The sequence below is a fragment of the Taudactylus pleione genome, unplaced genomic scaffold (genome assembly GCF_031769625.1).
Source record: "Taudactylus pleione unplaced genomic scaffold, aTauple2 ptg000007l, whole genome shotgun sequence".
Classification (NCBI taxonomy): domain Eukaryota; kingdom Metazoa; phylum Chordata; class Amphibia; order Anura; family Myobatrachidae; genus Taudactylus; species Taudactylus pleione.
This window is the reverse complement of record NW_028284410.1, coordinates 28628075-28647524: the sequence shown is the minus strand read 5'-3', so window position 1 is coordinate 28647524 and position 19450 is coordinate 28628075. Positions and strand designations below refer to the sequence as shown.

The 19450-nt window shown below is 44.0% G+C and overlaps 1 protein-coding gene and 1 pseudogene across 1 annotated transcript in view; both read right to left on the bottom strand.

Moving 5' to 3' along the window:
- The window catches only part of CSMD2 (CUB and Sushi multiple domains 2), a 1115355-nt gene that overhangs the window by 439451 nt on the left and 656454 nt on the right, over nucleotides 1–19450 (bottom strand). The gene's annotated exons all lie outside the window — the stretch shown is intronic.
- LOC148543009 (uncharacterized) lies at nucleotides 3978–8466 on the bottom strand (annotated as a pseudogene).

The following is a 19450-nucleotide window of genomic DNA, read 5'->3' as shown; positions in this document are numbered from 1 at the left end:
ACATGATGGTGATCCTGTCTCTATATACCACATTAATGCACTCTTCATATGATAGGGTACCCGCATACACCACAGACAGTTTCTATAACTTAATGAGAACTGCATTAGGCCTAGTAAAGACCAAATACATATCATTGTAACAGAAAGGGCCATCGCATGCCTGCGTCATCTATCACCGCTGCTTGGTGACAACATTTGATGGATGACACTACAATAGCACAGCAACTCTGCTATTTTGGTGTTACACCATCATATGGTGTCACCCGGTGTGGCCCGCACCCCCTGCATCACCCTAGTGATGCCACTGCCATGGAGTCTTATGTATAATGGAGGATATATTGCCTCTTCCATTTGCACTTCTGTGGGAAAGTAAATTTGGAGATAAACTATACAGTAAAAAGCTTCATGCACAAAAAACTCTGCTACATTTTAAAAAGTCTCTGCCGATATTCCCTCACCCTCATAATTCATTTAAGACTTAAATGAGGCTAAACTGTGCAGTATTTAAAGAGAATAAAAATTAAGCTTGAATGAATCCACCCAGCACATTTTCTGGAGCATCTGCCAACCAGCAAAATTAGGTGCAGATGGATTTTATGGGGGTGTTTAAAATATGGTGAAGTGAAATGTGTTTGGCAGGCTAGTAGTCTCACTTAAAGAAACATTGTGTGTACACTAATGTGTCTGCGCTAGTCACTGGTAGTATTATGCAGGTAGCTAACTGGTATACTTTAAATACAAGATTATATACTGTACAATGTCTCAGCAGGAGCAAATATGAAACAATGGGAGTCAAAGCCATTCCTCAGCACCTATTTACACAGATTTTTAAGACTTGATTGTTTTCCAAAAGTAATAATTCATGGGAAGGAAAATGGAAAGTAAGAGAGTTAAAATAAAGAGAAGGAGGAAGGTAAAATTGACAGGAGGTAGAAATATTCTGCTTTTACAATAATACAATTAAAGCATCATTCACAATCTAGTCAGGGGTGCCACACTGTTTTAGGTTGGGCGGCAAAAATATAAAATAATTTTGGTGCCTATATATATATGTGTGTATATGTACACGTGGGGGGCGAGAGGGGGGTGCCAAGAGAGGGGGGCGAGGTGCCGTGATGGGGGAGTCGGGGGTGCCACGAGAGGGGGGTGTTTGGGTCCAAGGGTGGAGTGAGAATGTACAAAGGGGGAGCTGAGGCATAAGAGGGGAGGAATAAATAAAGTGAGAGGGGAGTTCGCAGTTACTAGCCACTGTAGGGGTTGGAGCTAGGTGGAGGAGAGAGGAGGTGAGCAGAGAAGGGCTGTGGGGAGGGATGAGGTGGAGCAGCTGGAAAAGGGAATATTTCTGTGCCTGGTAACTCTGCTCCCTATGACCCAATACATATACTGGCACCTCTCAAATGTTTTTTTTTGGGAGGGGCGAGTCGCCCCTTACGCCCCTGTTCCGGCGCCTATTTATCTTGTGTTGCTCAGCAAGATAAATATCACAAAAAGCAATATATACCTTTGAAACGTGCTCTACAAATAATATTGGGTGACTTTACTTTAAAAGAAATTAATCCTATCCTTACTAAGATGATACTGACAACCCCAGGGACCCAGCCTCACTGAGTAGTTATGAACATATACTGTAAGAACATTAAACACTGGCCACTCCTGTACCATATACAATAACCTTAAATCACAAGAACAGCTTAATCTATGTAACATAGAAACTCACAGTAGTATTCGCTACACTACATCATGTCTAGTGCCTACAAATCAAGCAACACAGAATCCAACAACCTAAAAGGGTGGGATGTACTTAGCATGAAAATGCATCCAAAACTCCAAAAATTCAGTTTTCGTCATTTTGGCTGCATTTCCATATGTACCAAGCTCCGGAATGCGATCCATTCTGGAGTTTGGACCCAGTGGGTATCAATGGCATTACCCAATAGAAGCCCATGGGTTTCTTTCTGCATTTCCTCTGGGAGGGATCCAGTCGGATTCCTCACAGTGTCCCCTGCGGCGACGCGCACCGTTCTGCCCATGCACAGAGGGACATATGGGTATTAAACCTGGAAATCCCTCTATCACAAAGGATAGTTCTTTTCGGGAGCTCTTTTAATCACATTTCTAGGTACATACCGGTGTAATTAACGCTGCTATATACCCGATAAGTAGCAGGATGTACCACATTGCAGATGAGATGCCATCCTGCCGTATACCAATTAAATTATATTATTTCCTTTTTTAACACCATGAACCATTCACTTTCATAGGAATCCACCAAGTAAAGAGCAACCACTTAACTAACTATGGGGCATATTTACCATTTATCTGGAATTGATCACAATAATTATAATTTCTAATTGCCGTATCGCAGCAATAAGAATTAAGTATTGGCTAAATTTACTAATCTTCACATGCAAGGATTGAAGCTAATCCCTGCAATGCGCAAAAGTGAAGTGAGCTATAATAATGCGATTACTTTACTTCAGTTTGGACCACAGATACGCTGCTGTGAATGCACGATCTGCTGATTGCGTAGGTGCTAGTGGAGATACCGGGAAGGGATTCTCTGGATAATTTCCTAAAATGTTTTGCAATTTGAAGACCATAGGCTACAATAGCTAATACCATCTAAAGATGTGCAAAAAATTGTACACACTTTATGCAATAGGTACTGTAGCACCAATCCTTTGTATCATTGCCTCATTCCCTATAGATTGTAAACTACGAGCATGACCCTCCTACCTCTATATCTGTCTGTTATTGCTCAGGTTTCTTTTATATTTGTTTGTTCCAAATTGTATAGAGCAACTGAATATGTTGCACTATATGAGGAACTAATGATAATAATAATAATAATAATAATAATAATAATAATAATAATAATAATAATAATAATAATGAGAATAAATCAGCATATTAAAATGTACATTCACAACAGAGCAAAGAGCCAACACACCCATCCATAGTTGACATAAACAACTCTGAGCATGTTAATTTATAATTGAGCCCTTTAATTGTCATTTGTGTCAAATTAAGAAATACTGTATTTAACAGTAATTAATATATGCAACTTGCAACTAATTTAGCACATTGCTCCTAATTCAATGGCTGACTGCTCTAGCATGGAATTCTATTAAATCATTCTAAATATACTTAAGTGGAAAATTGATAATGAAGAGTAGTATGATGAGCACACTCAGATGTGCAGCTGTATACAGAGAGTAAGCTCCGCAGTGTGACAGCAAATGGGATCATAGTTCTTGCATAAAGTCAGCACCCAAACTACACAGTGCTGGGTGAGTAAAAATCTAAACAGTTTAATCAGCAGTATTCTTGTGTTGGATCCTCATATTGTACATGTGTTGCAGTCATAGTCACAACAATGCTTTGTTCTAGATTGTTCCTACATGTCCACCTGCAGTCCTGTAGATGAAAGACATGTATAGTAACCGTGTGTGCTGGCCAAGTAGTAAGCTTGTGAGACTAATCAACCACAAACACTAGTTTGCAGGAATCTATGACCTGCAAACTGGATTTGTTCTAGGGAACAGGATTGCCACCTAGCAACAGCAGGTGGGTTAGGCAGCAAGCCTCCCGAAAACGCTGAGGCAGAGGAAAGTGAAAGAATTTTCACTTCCTCTGCCTGTGAATAACGCGACATGACCGCGGGCCTGCGGGTCACGTGCATGCCCGCGGTCACGTTGGCGCATGCCTTAGCCGCGAATTTAGATTTTTTCGGAAAGGACGCTGGTGACAATCTAGTCCCCAGAGTGTAACGGTGTGAGAGAAGGTAAACCTGTATACCTGATACCTTATGCCTTTATTTGACCTTTTGACCTTAGTTTGAAAGGGAAAAAAGGATGAAAACGTAAATGCTTCACAACAAGAACAATTTTTATTGAACTGTAACTGATGATTTTCTGGAAGGAAAAAATGGTTTGAACAGTGGAATCTGAACTGGACAGGAAACAGCTATTCCAAACTTAGGCTGGAAATCTTGTCTGGAGTACCGGGTTACTTCTGTTCTTATTGGTGGTTGCTTGAGGCTTCTTTGGGTCCCTTGCTGTGCCTTAAGGACAAGAAAGGTAAGGTTAACAGACATCAAGTGAGAGTCTCCAGAGGAAACAACAGACCTAGAAAAGGAGAGTAAGAAAAGGGAGGGTAGGGTGGGAGCTTTTGCTAGGTGGCAATCCTGTTCCCTAGAACAAATCCAGTTTGCAGGTCAAAGATTCCTGCAAACTAGTATTTTGTTCTTCGGGAGGCTTGCCACCTAGCAACAGCAGGTGGGTAGACTACCACATACCTGGTGGTTGCTCTGAGAAACTCAATCTTTGCAAAGGTATAGGCCAAGGCCCACCTTGCTGCTAGCATGATCGAGTGTAGGGGCATGCCTTCAGCTGCTGCTCTTGTTGCAGCTGCTCCCCTTAAGGAATGGCTTTTGAAGTGGTCAGTGTATATCCCAGCTTCCCTCATGGATGTCACAATCCATCCTCTAATAGTAGAGGATCTTGCTGGGCAAAATGGTTTCCTGCAAGTGATGAATAGCTGTGTGATATTGTCCCTTATTGGTGCTGTGAGGGCCAAGTAAGATGATAAGCATGAAACCACGCACAGGTTAGTTTCTGAAGTGTCATGTATCAAATCGAATTCTACTATTGGGCTATTGAACGAAGACGTCTTTTTATAACCTTTAAGAATGATATGGTACCCTGTAGGAGTCCGTGATAACCATGGGTCTGAGGTATGTATAAGGGTTAATTCAGCCCCTCTGGCTGCTATCACTAAAGCTAGCAAGGATGCCAACTTGTGGGATAACAGGGTAATGTTGTTCTCTGTCTCCCAAGAGGCTAGGGCAGAGAGGAAGGGTTCAATATTCCAGGTATGGGAGTACTTAGGTTGTATGGGCCTGGAGAGGCAGATACCCCTTAACAGACGAAGGTAAAGTTTATTGTCTGTTAGGTTTGGGATCATGATGGCTAAGGCAGAACCATATGACTTTATGGTGGCCGATGCTAGGCCTAATTGGTATTTACATGCTAAGAAGTCTAAGGCTAAATGTAGTAGAGAGGATTGGTCTGAAAAAGACCCTTGGGACCGCCAGAGGTCAAATTATTTAATTATCGCTGCATACCTGGCTCTAGTTCAGGGTCTTAAGGATGCATTGATTAGGGCTTTTGTGGGGGATGCTAGGGCTGGATCTGTTAGCAACCTAGTAATATTGTCATCCACATGCACTGGGGAAGTGGTTCCAGAATTTCTGGAGTTCCCTGGAAACAGTCCATGGATAACCCCAGGGGAATCTTGGGTCCTATGCATAATTGTCTGATCAGGGAGAACCATACCCTGGATGGCCATATCGGATATACTACCACAATACTGGGTACTCGCTCCTCCCTGATTTTCTGTAGGACTTTCAAGAGGAGGGCAGGGAGTGGGAAGGCATAGGGGCGAGACAGGTCTGCCCAAGGGAAAGACATTGCATCCATTCTCCATACCCCTTTTGTCCATATTCTGGATACGAAACGTGGAACTTGGGCGTTCATGGGGCTGGCGAAGAGGTCTATTTCTAGATTTCCAAATGATTGGAGTATTTTTAGGAAACCTGGTTTGTCAATGCTGCAGATCCCAGGGAGATTCTTTCTCGGGATAGTGAGTCTGCGAGTTCGTTGAGCTCTCCTGGGTTGTAGGTTGCTAGTAAAATTATGTCCCTTTGGACTGCTCAATCCCAGATCTCTAATGCTTCTTTGCATAGGGACAGTGATTTGGTACCACCCCATTCTGTTTATGTATGACACCGCGGTCGTATTGTCCAGGCATAGCTCTCGTGTGTTCGGTAACTAGGGCTTTTAGAACCAGTTTTGCTGCGCGTAGTTCTAGTACGTTTATGAAGAGACTGGATTCTTGGGGTGACCAGGTGCCCCTGACTGCTTTCTCTTGAGAGAAGCCTCCCCAACCCTTTAGTAATGCGTCTGTAGTGATCGTCATATGGGGTGTTGGGTCTAAGAGTGGGCGAGGAGGAGGTACAGGGAGACTGTTCCACTTGGAAAATGGTGTCTGTCCAGGAATAGTGGGAGTGAAGCAGAGATCTTAGGAGCATTTATAGCTCTCTGCATGACAAGGGCACATGTCTGAAACCAGGGGACATAGCAATCATTTTCCCAATAATCCTTGCTAAGGAGCTGAGGGATAATCTGCGCTTCTGGGAAGTCCTTTGTATGTACTCTTTCGTATCTAGCCATTTTTCTAGAGGGACTGCCAGGGAGAAAGAATGGGTATCTAGATCGAAACCGAGAAATGTTATGTTCCGGGTCAGAGCTAACACTGACTTTTGAGTGTTTAATATGAATCTCAAGTCTGTTAGTAGGGAAAGGGTTGAATCTTTGTGTCTCAGTAGGGTGTTGTGGTCTGAGTGTACCAGTAGTATGTTATCTAGGTAAATGATACATTGAATGCTTTGCTGATGTAAGTGGGACACTACAGCTTTCATGACCCGTGTAAAGGTGTAGGGAGCGGAAGAGAGGCCAAACACCATAACTGTCCATTGGAATAAGGCGTCTCTCCAAAAAAATCTGAGGAGACGCCTGTGATTCGGATGAACTGATATGGAATGGAAAGCTTCTTTCAGGTCTATCTTTACGCAGAAGCAGTCTATTGTGAGGAGGTAAGGAATATCTGGAATACCTTCCATGTGAAAGTGTTTTGGTTTTAACTATTGATTTAAAGCTTTGACTTTTAATACCGGTCTTATAGAGCCGTCTTGCTTTATTATGGGAAAAAAGTGGCTGATCCAGCCTTTTGCCATCAGGTCTGCCAGTTCTATCTTTCCTTGTTGGAGGGCTGTAGTCAGTACCTCATCTAGCTGAGGGCTGCAATTCCTTGGACGAGGAATATGACCCGCTTGGTTTGAAAACGAATTAGAGGGATGTTTAACCCTGAACGGATCGTTTTCAGCAACCACTTGTCTGTGGTAATCTTTTTTCACTTTAGATATGATTGTTTAAGAGTTTTGTGGAGAGAAGGGAAACTGGGTGAACTTACCATAGTTACGGCCTCTCTTGGCATTGTTCCAAGTGTTAGAGTACGATCCTCTTGGGGCATCGTTGGATCGGTGCACGAAGCCTCCTCTCTGGGCTCTTCTTGTGCCTTGGCAGTCTCGGGTCGAACCTGTGGCTCGCGAACTCTGACCCCCTTAAAGAAAGGGCCTCTCGAAGGGTTCATTTACTTTTTTGAGGTCTGAAAAGGACTTCCTTGCCTTATGTCTTATTTTAACCTTCTCTATAAACTGAGGGCCGAAGAGGTCTGCAGCAGTAAGGTTAGGGAATTCTAATGATTTAGGCGCTAGGTCTGCGAGTCCTGCACCAGTAAGCCATCTGGGCCTGCGGGTGTTGGTGATATAATTGAACGTCTGGCCTATTATGAGTATTGCTCTGCTAATGGCCTTAAGAAGGGCAAGCTTGAATGCCACCAGAAATTCCAGAGAGACGCAAGACTCCCCTTCTCTCTCTGCTTTATCTAATACAAAGAGCAGTGGGCCAGCTGCGTCGGCTATTTTATATTGAATTTTTCTCGTGGTACGGTTTGAGGAATCATTGTGCCTCTTTTCTCCCACTATGGAGGCTAGAGCAGGCTCAATATTGGGAGCGAACAGTGCGGGTATGTCTGGTAGACCCGTGTAGGATCATAACACCAACTCATCTACTTTGACAAACAGTGCGGGCATGTCTGGTAGACCCGTGTAGGATGGTAATACCAACTCATCATCTTTGACAAGTGCTGCTCTAAATGCCAGCTGGGCAAATTTTTGGACCTCAGAGTTGCTTTTTAAGGCCCAGTGTGTGGGATATATCTTAGTGGGCAGTATTTTCCCTGCTAAAGCAACCTTGGCCATCTGAATCTCACTATATTCTCCATGTTGGGACGAGTCGGAGGTTCTGGTAATTTCCTCTGATTCCCAGTCTACAGAGGAAGAGTGGCCACGATCCCTGCGGAAAGTGTGCGACTGTCTGTGAGGTGACCCCACATGCTGAGGGCAGGTACCTTTGTGCTGCCGGCTACGGGCAGAGGTATCTTGCCAGCTACGGACAGAGGTGATGTGCTTGCTCCGAGCACTAGCCTGTTGTCTGCTACGGACAATTCCAGGGAATAAGGGAATGACACCTGAACAGGTCTCCCTAGGCTAAACTTTTATTTTTATTTTTACCTGTTTTCTTGTGGGTTGGTGAGTTCCCTGAACAGGGAGGTGACTGGTCACAGTGCTGAGGAGATTTCTCTACCTCAGAGTCAGAAGAATCAGAAGTCTCAAAACTTCTGATAGGAAAAGGTTTTTTCTTCCTAATATGAATATCCTCTGAAGAGGATGAAGTAGAGGGGGAAGCTCTTGCCCTTTTGTGGGCTCTTTTCCCATTATAAATGAATGGCCATGGAGGACATTTGCAGTGAGTTTGTCACAGAGACAGATATTGTGTATTACATGCCAGCGCTTACATGACACGAGCATGCACGTGACCCATGGGCACGTGCGCACGGCGCGTTATTCACAGGCAGAGGAAGTGAAAATTCTTTCACTTTCCTCTGCATCAGCATTTTCGGGAGGCTTGCTGCCTAACCCACCTGCTGTTGATAGGTGGGAATCCTCCCGAAGAACAAAGCGGAGTGGTGAGTATATCAACTGAGCCAAGTCAGTGGCTTGGGGAAGACTGACTTTTGCCTAAATGTTTTCCCCACTCCCTGACTACTTTCTCAAAGTGATAAATCTCTATAACATTGAAAATAAAGCATTACAGTGTATTGAAAAATTACAAAGTAAAACCAAGAAACAACAACCTTTATTTCAGAGAAATGCATCAAAATTAGCATGCACTTTATCTTTAATCAGTTTGCCATATGTGTATTTAGCTCACCATCCCTGAGATTGCCATGTAACTTATCCATCTCTTGGAAGCAGGGACATAGCTAGAATTTTGATTGCACCAAAAAAATATTTAAAGTGATTCTGAAGGATCATTGGGCCCCATTTACCAACAAACCTAAATACCAGCACCATATTTTGTTTAGTATCCCAGTGATACAGATGAATATGCCTCTCGTATTCACCATTACTTACCTCTCCGGCGAGGTCCAGAGACGTCCTCCTCATCTGTAGGGTCTTCTGCTCAGCTGCTGGCAGCCTATCACTGCCAGCGATAGACTACTCTGTCATGCGCATGCACAACGGTCAGTCTGTGCATCTGCATGACTGTTTTACCCTGCGGGACCCGGAAATGCCTGGAAAGCTTCATTGAAGCCAGAAAGGCTGCTGCCAGGACCCCATTGCTGGCAATGGGGACCACATCGCCCGCTCCATCTAGAGATGTATTCTGACAATCGGGATGCTGCTCTCGGTATGCCGCTGTCGTTAGTGTAACTGTTGGCATCCTATCAGGATGCTGACTACATCCCTTATTATGATATCAGATATATACAGTATATCTATGGGCCTGATTCACTGCCGGACGCTATTTGCGCTCGCTCGTTCAGAAAAAAGGGGTGGCTATTCAAATGAACCGTTCGCTCTTTGCGGTCTGTTCACGCCTCTAGAACGAGCGAACAAAACTTGCGGTCGTTTTTTGGGAAACTACGCCCCCTGGCCGCTCGCATCCTACGTCATGTCCGCTATTTATTAGATTAATCGAGTACATCGACCAGCGTATGAACTGCTCGCTATTCTTGTGGTTGGTTTTCCTACCGCAATCTTGCGAGCAGTTCTGACTATAAAATAACCCAGTGACGTGGTCAATGACGCTGCTGTATTAATTATGCACACCCATAAAACGCCCGTTTTGACCTTTAAGCACGCCTGCGTTCTGATCTCCACTCCCCGTTTTCAAGCACCTTCCCCTGTTACCATCCACATACGCCTCCTCCTGTCACTCAAAATAGCAGGCATTCGCTATTTAGCGAACAAACGATTTTCGGCCGCACTGACTGGTTCGCGCATGCTTATTACGATCCGTACGCATGCGCAGCTGTGCAAACATCGCTCGGAACGAACGAGCGGCCGCTTACGAGCGGCTCTGAATCAGGCCCTATGTTTGATGGTATTCATATTGTATGTGATGATATTAATATAATGTGAGTGTGTGTCACGGCATTAGTGCAGTGTGTGTGTGTGTGTAATACAATTAATATGATATATGCCTGTGTGTGTGTGCTTGATGGCATTCATATAATGTGTGTGGAATGTGGAGGCGGTATTATAAAATGTGTTTGTGTTTTTGTATTATTAAGCTGGCCATACACCTGCACGACCAGCATACGCTCCGATTCAGCATCGGACTCCCTGAAGCTCCCTGGCAGTCCGGGCAGCATGTTTGTTGTTTTTCTTAGCACAGGGTCTGTCGTATGATCGATCCTGTGCCTTACGCGCTCATTAGGGAAACAGTCATTGAAATTACTTGAATTGCTGCACGATGGATCGCATGAACAAAATAAACGGCACGATACGATGGACAAGATGGGCTGCACATCTGATCACAAGATCCAATTATAGGAGCTGCGGGAGCGCGCATCAGATCTTATCAAACTAAAAATATACACGATTTTCACAAGATCCATCATATGACTCATCGAAAATCGGGCAATCGGCCCGAAATCGTGCAGGTGTATGGCCAGCATTAGTGTGTGTGTGATGGTATTATTATAATGTGTGTGTGATGGTATTCATGTACAGTAATTTGTGTGTGGTGGGGTGGTATTATTGTAACGTGTGGTTGCTTATAGTGTGCTGTAGTGAGGGCTATTAAGGTTATTTAGTGGGAATATTAATGTGTACTTGATAAGGAATAACAAATAATGACAGGGCTAGTTAGGGGAAAGATGGCAATTATTAAATCAAGTTGCTGCTGATTTAAAATTTGGGCTAGTTGGGCAGGGGCAAATGCAGGATTTTTACAGAGGGGTTTCTACACACGCATATATATATATATATATATATATATATATATATATATATATATATATATATCCGCTACTGTAGGGGGGGTAGAAGGTCTAAAGTGTTCATCTCTGTAGGAGAAAGAGTTCACCCCCCTATACAGACCCCACCACTTGTCAAATCCCCTCTCCCCCTCATCCAGATTTCCTGGGCTGGTTTTTCATGCCAATCTGCCCCTGCCTCTTACCCTGCCTCTAGTGTCTAACCCTAACCTTCCTGCCTGCAGACAAACCATAATGTTGACATTCTGACAATGTTGACCCATTGTCATTGACATTTTTACATATTAACATCATAACTGTCAACATTGTGGTGTTTACATTATGAATGTCAGCATTGGAAATGTTGATCTATTGACTATGGGCCTGATTCAGACCCACTCGCAAGCGGCTGTCCGCTCGCAAGTGGGTCGATGTTATGGACTGAGCATGCTCACGACGGAGGGAGCTCCGTCGTGCGCATGCGCCAGACGCGACGAGCGAAGGAAAGTCCTTCGCTCGTTGTGTCCGATCAAAGGGGGCGTGCTGTCAATGTTGATTGACAGCACGCCCCCTTTGGTGGGCGTGCCGGGGGCGTGCCTCCCTGACGGGGGCGTTCCCACGGGAACGCCTCCCGTCAGAAGCCGGCCCACTGACACCACTAGTGATGTCAGTGGGAGTGATTTTGGCTCTGATAGAGCCAAAATCACTCCGGAGCTTGCGGTTGAAAACCTCAACCGCAGGCTCCGGCTCGCAATTTCGATGGTCGCGATGGTCTCGACCATCGCGGCCATCACAAAGCACGCTCGTATAGCCTGTGGGTGGTGACCCACAGCTATACGAGCGTCCAGGAGGACGCTCCATGAAAATGGAGCCCGGCCCTCATTCAGAGCGTGCGCTCTGCTCAGAGCGTACGGCTCTGAATGAGGGCCTATATCCCTTCCTATGCTGCCCTACATTGCACTTCACTTCATTACACTTCACAGTATTACATTTTTATCCCCAGAATGCTGGCTTGTCCTCATGGTTTTCTGTGGCTTTCTCTGCTGACTGCTAAAGAGGCAGCTGAGGGACCTTAGTCAACCCCCTTAGCTGCCACAGCTACTATTCCTGTGCTCCCTCTATTTACCATTATGTTTAATCATGAAATGTCTTGCTATTATCACACTTAGTAAATTACCATTAGCAAGACCTAGAAGGTACATAAATCATTTTACGAGATTTGAGCTTTGTTTTTCCTACATATAATGCCTTATAATATCAACACATTAAATAAACTACATGTTGTCACAGAACACACTGTACACAATTACAACATTTAAAGTACTGTATACCTAGCTTCAAACATGAATCTCCCTTGTTATTCCCTTTATATGTAATTGCTGTTATAATAGCAAGCATGTCCTTAAGGTGCTGCTCTCATAAAGATTACCTCGAGGCAAGGCTACAATGAACTTTACAATGAGCCATCCTATAGTAATAAATACATCTTAAATATGCCCCAGTTATTCATACTGTGCACAGCATGTGGTGATGATTCTCAAATCACATGCTGCACTGTCATCCATTAATATTGGGGAGAAATGCTTATTATTTTGTAGCCCGCAGGTAGATTTCTAGATATTTTCATTACATCCTTGCTTCATCTGACCCAAAAACATACATATTATAACGCTTCCTATGTACTCACAGAAATTGATTAATTGACATCCCTTTGATTTGGGATTACGGCTGTTCATATGTAAAACATTGCTAGATGCCATGTCCTTAAGCAGAGGTTGAGGTGGTGAGCCCTTGTCAAAGGTAAGTGTGAGATTTTAATAATTAACATTTATGTTCAAACCACACTCCAAAATATAGTTGATAAATTAAATCTGCCCCAACACCCAGTACACATTCTTACATGATGGCGACCCTTCGACCGAATTGTTAAGTGCAGGAAATACTGTTCATAAAATGAAAGTACAGTATATTGCAGAAAATAATTTAATTCTAACACTATCTCACACTGGGCATCTAGTTCCACATAGGATCACAAAAAGAACTTTTAATTATTTCTAAACCCATTTTATGGGCTATACTTGGGTAACATACTTCAACATCTAAATGGGATATGTATCAGGTTCTAATGTAACCCCTTCCAGGTGTCCATGCAGGGCCAGCTCGAGGCATGTTCGACCAGTGTGGTCGAACAGGGGCACCACCCCATAGAGGGAGCACCCCTCCCAGCTATTCCCGATTTCAGCGGGACAGTCACGTTTTTCGTGCACTGCCCCGCTGTTCCACCCGCGAGACAAAGTGTCCCACGGGCAGTCGGGAGCTTGGGCACCTCCTCCGCCTCAGCTGTACGACGGTGCCTGCCATTCAGTTTTGGAAGAGAGCTAGGGGCAGCCCAGCTACTGACGTAGTGCTGGGCTCGCCCCCAGCCTGACATTAATGGGAGGCGTGCCATACCGGCATGCCCCCAAATAATGTCACTTAGGGAGCGTGGCCTATGGTAATTAGGCCATGCCCCCATTTCCTGCCGCGGGCGAGAATGGGGAGGCCCTTACTTATCTTGCACAGGGTGTGGCTCACCCTGGAGCCCGGCCCTGTGTCTATGCACAGCCAGTGTATCATGTACATATGATGAAAGCTGGATCAAACCAGGCTGCCTGAAAGTCCAAGTATTCACCTAGTGCATATTTCAGCAACAGAACTATAACCTTAAATTATAAAACATCCAGGAGAATTCTTGGTCAGATATTTTAGTAATAGCATTAAGGCAATTTAGGTGACTTTAAATATTATTGAATTTAAATATATTCCTTTTAAAAATAAATCTTTGGCAGTTAGTGTAAAACAAAAATTATTTTGCATATTTTTTTTCATATTGGAAGATAAATCCACCACTAAAATGTTAGCTTCCATCGCCATAGTGATGCCAGACTTTCATCAACTGTTCATTAATTGTATGATTATCCAGATGAGACTGAACATGTGATAAATAAAGAACAACCCAACTTGTGTCTGGATCATTTAGTAAATGAGACAGTAAGTTTTCTAAAAATCTTTCTTACTCTGGCTACTTTATCAATGAACATTTATTAGTTAATCTACTAGATAACATGTGTGAAGATCATCTGATGCTAAATATTAATTGTACTGTACTTCTGTAAGAAACCATTAAATGAGAAGAACCGCACATAAACAATGTATAAAGTTATGTCAGAGGCCTATATTTACACAGAGCTAATAAGAGCATGTAAATGGATATAGTAATATACCTAATGGTTCGGATGGCGGCTGGCCCCCTACTTCTGCTTATATCTGCGGTGATTAGTGGAAGTGTAGCTATTTAGAAAATAATAATAAAACATTTAAGAAAAAAACTTTGTGACTACCCCCCCCCCCCCCAGTGCTGGTAGTGAAATATTTGGGGGAAGTGTGCAGGTTCCCTCAAGAGTTGGCAGTACCAGCACTAGGCTTTGTCAGCCAGGGTGGCAGTATAACGGAAGCCCGCAGCATACCAAATCAGCCCTAAGCCGAAAGCATGGGGCTGTGTTCCCAGGGGAGTCAGATCCATAAAACAATTGTGAAAATTCAGTGTAGTTAACATTAAGGCTCTTCCCAGACATCACTAGGCTATGGGAGTGCGGTAATAAAATAATTCACAAATAAGAAAAAAAGGTCCCAGCAACAAACGTCATGTGTAAAGGTTATGGCTGCCAGAGCATGCTGGCATTTGGGGAATCCCAAGTGTCAGCATGTAGTGGCATCTACAGCCTGCTGGTATCTGTAGTTTACCTGTAAAATGTTTTTTTTTTCTTTTAAATACATATAGAAACCTTTGAAAAAATACTTTATTGAAATAAAAATTAATTCACACATAGGGCCTCATTCAGAGGCGGTCGGAGGATGCAAGCGGTCGCTCAGAAACTGGACGGCCACTTGCATCCTGACCGCCCGCCTCTGTTGCGGTCGTTAGGCTGTGGGTTAAGACCCACAGCTCTAACGACAGCTCCGGTGATGGTCGCGATGGTCAGAGACCATCGCGACCATCGGGGCTTACGACGAGACCCTAGGTAGGGTCTCCCTTGTTGTAAGCCCCGGAGAGCTTCTGGCTCTGTCAGAGCCGGAAGCTCTCCACTGACATCACTAGTGATGTCAGTGGGGCCGCCCCCAAACGGTAGGCGTTCCCATGGGAATGCCTCCATTTGGGCTGCCACCCCCCCGGCCCGCCTTCCAAACTGGGCGAGCTGTCAATCAACATCGACAGCTCGCCCCCTTTGGATCGAGACCCGCTACGACCGGCGCTGTCAGTCGTAGCGGGTCTCACGCATGCGCACGACGGCGCCGTCGTGCGCATGCTCTGTGGGGGGCCTTCGACCCGGTCCGAGCGCATCGGCGCTAACGACCGGGTCTAAATGACCCCCATAGTCCTCTTAAGATCGTGTAGTATTCCGGATCCTGGCCTGGCACAAAAAAAAAAAACACTTAGAAATAGGCTTGCTCCTAGGGTAGCAGTGACGTAAATGACAAGGAGAGGAGCCTCTTTGGAAAAATGACGCAACTTATGTTACGTCCAACTGGCCCCGTTTGCCAAATAAGGCTATGTTTGACATGCAGTATCAATAGTGTGGTAACCACGCCACTGGTTGACCATCTTAATTAAAGGTATGCTGAGGGTAAGCCTTGCTGTGTATGACGATGGGCAACATTTGCTCTATTGGGGTGTGACAGTCATTATTAGGAAATATGTGCTGAGCTATACTGTGCGGTATATGCATGCATAATTTAAAAAGGATATAATGAAATATACAAAGACACACCTACTATTTTACATAGCAAAACCTAGCTTTAAAACTGTTATTAGCCTACAGGTAATCACCATCAAATTGTTTTTTCCTGGAGAAAAGTTCACTCACGCATTTAAAAAATGAGATAGGACATTACAGGAGAGCACATTTACCAGCAGGATCACTGTGGAGGAGAGTGTCAGTATTCTGCCAGCATCTCAGAGGAAGGTGAAATGTACAAGCCCAGGGGTGTAACATTGTTAAAAATGACAGTATCAGGAATGGAATAACAATATTATCAGCTGAGCAGCCCATTATGACATTAATAATAGGCTTGCAAAATCAAACTCAGCAATATAATAAAACTTTTAGGAACATAGTAACACATTTTGTGTCAGGAATGGGGTGACACAGTGTAGAAAGAAAAAAGTAAGCACCCACCCATTCAATTTTATTTCCCGGCACAGCTTTCCCCATCATGCCTCTTATGCAGGTGCAGTAACAGATAAAACTTCAGATAATTAGGGAGCTGTCTGGGTTTCGCTATCCACAGGGACTATTTAAGCAAACGTTTTGTACCAGTTTCTCAGCCACAGCATAAGGCTGTAACACATAAGATGCTCATTATTCCCTCACCACTTTGTCTCAAACTGAAAATTTACTCTCCCAAATGGCTAGGAATCACAAAGAAGGTGGTGAGAAGCTGATTACAAGATACAGTATATTTTCATGCCCACATTATGCTGGTAGTGCTAAAATATGTTTTTATTACAGCAAATTTGTATGTATACAGCTTCAATACTATTGAATAACACAAATTATAACAAAAGACTCAACAAAATGATCATTTAGGTTTACCATTTGCTCATTGTAAAGTAAATTTAGAGGGCCTTTCATTTGGAGTTTTAAACATAACTGTGATACACCACTTATTATATATATACTATATATGTATTGTGCTTATTTATTTGTCTAGTATGGTGACGGTCCAAGGTCCTGATTCAGAGATGTAAGTTCATCCAATGATATTTCTGGGTCCGCATCTGTGCTGGGGAAGAACGGGTACTATGATGACACTCGCAGACCTCCCCAAGCCACAGCATGATTAACATGCTGTGGCGTTTGGGGGACGGATTGGGAACGTGGCTGATCACCATTCCCGGGATCGGGGGCATGTCAACCCTTTTTTGGGAGGGACGAGGCCAGGGTCTGCGTCAGCAGACACAGATTCCTGGCCTCTTACGTGACCAGCACCCAGTCAGGCTGCGGGAAGCTTCAGCTCCCGCAGCCTGACCAAAGTAGCCACCATGGATGGTTGCAGTGCTGATCCCAGCCTGCGAGTGTTGGGATCGCAAATGCAGCAAGGAGGTGTCTGACACCTCCTTCTGCATCTGCATCAAAGATGGATGGGTTTGCACAGCTGCTTGTATGCGGCTCTGCAAATCTGTCCATCTCTGAATCAGGCCCCAAGAATGGAATGACAAAACAACACTACATAACTCACCATACAATTCACACATTGGTGTTCAACTATTCAGCTCAAAAACACACCCAGACAGGATTGTGTTTATTCCCAGTAGGGACATTGGCTTTAGCAATCATAAAAACATAGGAGAGCTCACCTAGTAAACTAAATAATAATACAGAAAAACATGCAGCCATTCTACAGCCACTGCAAACTCACCAAAGTCACAAACAACTAACAAAAAACATCAACAAAACAAGAAGGGAGGCTGGGATTTCCAGAAGATAAGAGGGGGAACTGCCAACTGACAGCTGTTTAGAAATAAACAAAAACACACCCCTTGAACCTAAATATGACAATAATAACATCAATTAACTCTAGGTGGAGGGATGCATCAACAATAAAAATTAGGTCAAACCTCCAAAAATGCTGTTTCAGGGTTTTGACCACATATTTCACATGCACCAAGATCCCTCCCAGGGTCCTCCTCAGCTCGCGCATGCACTTGCCCAAGGCTGCGCATGCGCAGAGGGACACCTGTCATAAACCCGACACCATGAAGGACAGCTAAAATCATCATGCATACAGCATACGGCGTTACTAAACGCCGGTATGCATCCAAAATGTGATGCTTGCGCAAGTCATTCGTTGCGATCTGATATTGGTAGCTCGTAAGCCACTATCAGGTCGCTGCTTTGAGTGAGAGATAGTTCCGTTTGTGGGTGGTAACAGGGGAAGGTGCTTGTGAACGGGGGAGTGGATGTGCGAACGCAGGAGTGTCAGGCTGCCAAAATGCCGTTTAAAGGGCGCGCATAATTAGCAAAGTAGTGTCATTGTACACGTCACCTGCATGTATTTCAGCCAGCGCTGATCGCTGTGCTTGCAGCAGGCTAAGGCTGCCCCATGGACTGCGAGCAGCTCTGATGGCAGACGATAGTCCCGATTAATCCTTCATTTCCTGGAGATGACGTGTTGCGAGTGGCAAGGGGGAGTCTTTAGACACTTGCGAGCGCACTTTGCCATAGCTCGCTAAAACATAGTGGGCATCCTTACGCGACGCAGTGCGAGCACTTCATTTAAATATCCGGCCCCTTTTTGTCAGCGAGCGACCGGAACTTGCGAGTGGTTCTGAATGAGCTCCATAGAACAGCAGACATTTCATTCATTTTTCCAGATTAAATATATGTTATCTGAGTACAATCTCATGATATAAGCAGTTACAGTACTAGAGAATGCAGTAGTAACCTATGTTGTTGTTTTTTTTGGAGTGAACAGCAGGTAACAATATCAGTGAACACAGGAGGTAGAGCCGAGATGAACATCTAATCATGGAAAAGTATTTGTTAGCACACAAAAATTTGTGCTGATAAATTTTTGTAATAAATGTGGAGAGCAAAGACTAGAGAGAAGTAAGAGGGGGAAATAACAAGAGGTGGGGTGTCAGACTGCAGAGTAGGGGAGTAAGTGAGAGAGGGGGAGGGAATGATGAGCCAAGAGGACAAAATTCATGCAAGATCACATGAAAAATGGAATGCACGAGTAAAAGTGTTTGGCCCAGACTTTAATAAAGGATCTTAAAGAATTATGGAGTATAATAGTGATCTATTCCAGTTGGTAAGTTGTCAGACTTGTCTAATAACTGTTTTCACGGTGGGAGGGGAAGATTGCAACCATTTTGTAACAATTTGGTAAGTAACCACCTAGACAATGTGCAAATTAATTTATATTGGTGTTTGGTAGCAGATGGGATGTGGATAATGGACTGGAAACCTGGGAGAGAAGGGGATCGGTAGATTCAGGAGAGAGGACAAAAGTCGTTTGATTCCGGATCAAAAGGCAGAGATTTTATTGGCTAAATGAAGACGTCTGCAGTGCATCTTCTCCAACAACTAGTGAAGTTCTCAGGGAAAATGTATACAATGTGGGGGGAACCAGGTACCATCTGTAAAGAAGTTTTAATGTAATTTGATTTATTATGACACAGATTGAACTAGAAGTAGTACAGTATTTGGTTACATTTTTTCCCAGTGCTTATTGTCCGAACTCTCTTCCAAATGCCTCTCCCAAACCTACTAATCATGGTCCCTAGGGACAGTGTTAGGTGACTTAAGTTCTACATATACTGTAATCTGGGGACAGGTCCTTTGGTGGAGGATTGCAGGAGACAAAGGGAATTCAAAGGTGGTGAGAAGTCTGCCTCGAAAAAGAGAGTATGACCAATGGTAATAATTGCTAAATGCAGCAAAAAGATAATATTGTATTA